General features: G+C 37.3%; 1 long non-coding RNA gene across 1 annotated transcript in view; it reads right to left on the bottom strand.

Moving 5' to 3' along the window:
• LOC137658723 (uncharacterized) overlaps nt 1-5,000 on the bottom strand; it is a 13,123-nt gene that overhangs the window by 4,434 nt on the left and 3,689 nt on the right. The window contains exon 2 of the long non-coding RNA XR_011047402.1: nt 1. This exon is cut by the window's left edge and continues 72 nt beyond it. This is a non-coding gene — a long non-coding RNA (uncharacterized lncRNA). The remainder of the gene's footprint in view (nt 2-5,000) is intronic.

Here is a 5,000-nt window from a genome sequence, read left to right as displayed (position 1 = left end):
CCTGATGAAGACATTTTATCGTTATTAATTTTTATTGGCAAATAGAACCCAAGAAGTGCCCATTCATATTATATTTTATGTAACACCTGATCATTGTACTGTAATACAATCAATATGATATATACAGTGTAATATAAAAAATGAATAATATATATATATATATATATATATATATATATATATATATATATATATATATATATATATATATAAAATAAATAAGTGAGAAATTATTCTTACATACATACGTCTATATACAGACTAATACACACATGTACACAACTATACATTCCAGAAATTTTAGACGAGTACCAACTGTTATCTGACACTATATAGGGACGTTTCAGTTGCTACCTGTCACGACGACTCGGGTCCCCCGTTGAACCTGCTAGATAGATATAAATACCAAAACACCTGGTGGATAGACGCTAAAAGGGGAGGAGATGGTAAAATGCTACTGCCACACTTCCTGTGATAGGAGCAGAAGCAAACCTCCCTGGACAGGAGCACCTTGCAAGCTGAACAGTAGCACCGAGTGTCCCTCTAGGTCCCCTTTGACCAGCACCATCCAAGCTTCCTAAGATGGCTTGTCCTCACTTATAGTGGCTTGTGTTGCAAACTCGAGCGATGTCTCCTCACAGGTTCCGTGACACGAGGATGTTTTAAAGGTGAGGGCTCTTGATTCGCGTTGATGCTAATACTGTTTCTGCCCTTCTGTCGGAGAGTTTGAGTAACTTTTGGGGTGCTGGTCAACAGAGAGGGAGAAGCATTAACTTGTCATTCCCATACGACATCATCTGCTTTGCAAGAACACTTGTTAATGTCACACTCGAAGAGAACATCTGCAAAATACAGCATGATGGCTTTGAATCTCTAATTCCTCTTTGGGGAGTGCTTACATTACAAGGCTGAGACATCTTAGAGTTTCATTTGTAACAAGTGGACAATAAACTTCTTTGTCCATTTGTTGGTATCCCTTGTAAGACTGGTAACACTTAGTCATTTAGTCGAAATTTTCATGCTCCCCCCCCCCCCCCCTTCTGTCGACGTTCATGATCCTCAGCAGCGGAGTTGTGAATGTTTGCTACCAGTTTCAAAAGGGTAACGTCATTCCAAATAATTATAAAAATCTTATCTGGCCTGCAGAGGCCCGTGGTATCTCGGGGAATATTGGTCCATGTAGGAAGTTGCTGTGTTTACGACCACCTCTGGGGAGCCGAAGAATCCCTTAGGTATGTACTACATTTTCATACAATTCCTGGGAAAGGGCTAGAGAGTTATAGTAATGATCCATGTAGAGGCAGTAATCCTTTCCCAGGAGATTAAAACGAGAAGGCAGCGTTATGGATTATTGTTTACAATAAACTTATGAGAGGCGGTTGCTAAGAGAGAGGTGAGGTGAATGCAGGTAACATTTATTCATCAAATAACGAGTTTATAAATAAGCAGTTCAAAGTTAAAAATTCAGATAAACTCATACATCGAAGGCAAGCATAAACAGGTTCTGTTATCATTGCGAGGAAGAGCGAGACATAAAAAAGGGCAAAAACGTTAATGTACAAGCGTGAATGAAACTTGTGCGGTACATGGTTTCCCCCTTGAAAAAACATACGTGTGAAATAGGGTGCCCTGCTCTTGAGAGGTCCTCTGCCAGGAGACATGCAGGTTTTAGGCGATGAATGGATACCCAGTCTTATTTTCAACGTAGGGTAATTAAGAAAGCCTTCAGTGTGCGATGGATCAAGAGGAAAGAGCCAATTATTACATGTTAAGGTCAAAGGTCAAGGTCAAGCAAACGGTCAAGAGATAAGCTGACGTGGCGGAGGTCTGCGCTCTAATGTGTGCCCCTCTAGTTGCGTCAGAATTATTACGATTCTCTTTACACTCTCAATATTTACGTCTCTCTCTCCCTTATTCTATATACCTTGTTATACTTAATAACCCCAAGTCTTTTAGAGTGAAGAACGTAAAATGCTTTAATGGCCTTCCTTGCAAATAGATGACATCACAAAACATTAGTCATTTTTACCAAGAAGCTCAGCTGGTGGAGACGTTTTGTGTCTCTTACCAAGAAATATATAATCCTCAAAAAGACATGGAGCCGTCGTAACGTCGTAAAATAACAGATCTCATAATCCTTTCCATGTCAGATTCGAAATGAGTCATGTCTACTAAGTGGAGCATAAAGACGTATTTTATCACCGGAACCGCTAGTCTTCCCAAAGTCTTGACGGCCAATAAGGCCGAATTTACTCGGCAATAGGGGATACAAAATGGCTCCGAAAGGCCATACACAGATGGCCCACCCATAAGATATTCAGTAATGAGAGTTTTTCGCCTGAATATTTACCAAGGCTTCGGATAAGCTAATAAATAATCATCTCTCTCTCTCTCTCTCTCTCTCTCTCTCTCTCTCTCTCTCTCTCTCTCTCTCTCTCTCTCTCTCTCTCTCTCTCTCCAAAGACCAGGTAGTTTTTTATCAAAGGGGGAAATATAAGTTTCTGTCTTATTCCTGGTGCAATTCTGAATCATTACCAAACTAATCAGAAAAGCACTTCTCTCTCTCTCTCTCTCTCTCTCTCTCTCTCTCTCTCTCTCTCTCTCTCTCTCTCTCTCTCTCTCTCTCTCTCTCTCTAAGACCAGGTAGTTTTCGATTAAAGAGGAAAATATAAGTTTGTCCTATTCCTGGTGCAATTCGGAGTCATTACCAACTAATCAGAAAGCACCTCTCTCTCTCCTATTTAAATTTTCTCACATATTTTACATGTCTCCTAGTCAACAACTCATAACAGCTGTTATTTTTTTCATCGGTTTCACTTGTTTCAATTATATATTCCTATCATTCTCCACCCTTCACTGCTCCTGTGTTGTCATATTTGTCCATAACTTTCGAGCCATTAACATATTCACAAACAGCAAGAGTTTCTCTGAAACTATCAATTCCAACGTCAACCAGAGCTACATTTATCAAAAACACCTTCCCTTCACATAAATCTTCGATTATTTATCAAAAATCATTCACCATGAAGTAATTTTAACCATATTGTATTTTCATTTGGTAATAACTAATATATATTCAAAACTACATCCATTTCTCTGCGTCTTCAAATTAGCTTCTATATTCTTGCATCTCAGTAGAGCTTATGTCAAATCTTGTTTGGTATTATATTGATTATTTCTCCTATCTCAAATATTTCAGCTACAAATTACATTTTTGGGCAAATCAGCAATAAGTAGTCACATATATGAAAATGAGGGATGGGTCTATGAACGATTAACTAGTGATGATTCTCATTATTTTGAAAGCAGCTAAACCCATATCTTACTGTGACTTAATGAGAATTAGACAAACACGTTATGAAACAATACGTTAAGGAAACTCTTCTAACAGTAATCAATCTGATAAAAGTTAAATAGTGCCATATAATCTATGGATGAATTTAATACTTTTAAAGGATTAAAGACCGCTCATGAATGGCAGAGGCAAGAGACAGTGACATTGCTCTATCAAGAAGGACAATGCCCTAGAGACTGACCATATAACATATGATCAGCGCCCAAGCCCCCTCTCCACGCAAGCTAGGACCAAGGAGGGGCAGCCAGTGGCTGCTGATGACTCAGCAGATAGACCTATAGGCTCCCCAAAACCCCCCATCCTTAGCTCACAAGGATGGTGCGGATGCAGTGACCAAAGGAATTAACGAGTCTGAGCGGGACTCAAACCCGTCTTGCAATCACCAGGCAAGGACGCTACCTCCAGGCCACCACAACCCTAAATGAATCTCATGTCGTAAATGAATATATGTCCAAGGTCTCAAATACATATTAATATTTGTTCTCTTTCCATTTGAACATTCATAAACATTGAAAAAGTACTTAATGCAACGCATTTTACTTGCTGATTACTGTTAAAACTAACAAAACTTTAAATAACTATATATTGAGGACATTTTTTCCTGGATAATATCAGTCAATCTCATAAAAGTTAAATCGTGCCAGATAACTTTTATTCTAAATGAGTCACGTCGTAAATGAATAAATGTCCAAGGTCTCAAATACATATTAATATATTTTCTTTTTCCATTTGAGCATTCATAAACATTGAAAAATTACTTACTGTAAAACAATATACTTACTGATTACTGATAGAACTGACAAAACTTCAAATAAATGTATATTTAGGGAAAAATTTTTCTTAATATCATTCAACAATTGGTGTCACCAGGCTGATGGCCATAGAATAGCAACAAAAAACAATTTTCTTCGATAGAACAGGACTTTGATGAACTCCATGTATTTACAAAATAGTCGAGAAATCTTGTTCTAAATAGAATACTTCTTCCCCGTAAGGCCAGTAAGTGTAGCAATCAGAATTTCCATGAAAATTCATGACCGAAAAATTTAATACACAATACTGAAAAAGTTTACAGATACATTCAACTTGTAAAATCTGCAGCAAGGATCCTTTTATTGCATCATTTACATTTGACAATTTATAAAAAAAAATAACAGTGGAGATATGAATTCAATTGCCAAATCAGAATACGAGATGTTAAAATATTTTAGAATAATAGATTACGGTCGAGTGACCTGATACTATTTCATCTAACTTATTATTTAGACCCAAATTCTCATTGGACAAATATGAATACTTTTGATAACATAATTGCATGATTTTTTACAAGTAACATCGTGCAAACAGAGAATGTAAACGTACGCATGAAGTGGAAATCTCCTTAAAAAGTTAAAATGGATATCGAACTATTTTTTTTTCATTTCCCGGGAAACCATATAGGTCAAAAAAAAATATTGTGGTGAAATATTGTCTCTCTTACAGACCGTTAAAATTATGCCATAGCTTACAGAATTATAAGAAATGTTATCAGTAAACACAAGGCGATATAATTACATTTGAAAGGTACCGAGGGGAGAGAGAGAGAGAGAGAGAGAGAGAGAGAGAGAGAGAGAGAGAGAGAGAGAGAGAGAGAGAGAAGAGAGAG

The sequence above is a fragment of the Palaemon carinicauda genome, chromosome 1 (assembly GCF_036898095.1).
Source record: "Palaemon carinicauda isolate YSFRI2023 chromosome 1, ASM3689809v2, whole genome shotgun sequence".
NCBI lineage: Eukaryota > Metazoa > Arthropoda > Malacostraca > Decapoda > Palaemonidae > Palaemon > Palaemon carinicauda.
Note: the sequence above shows the minus strand (reverse complement) of the source record. Positions and strands in the feature narration are given on the sequence as shown.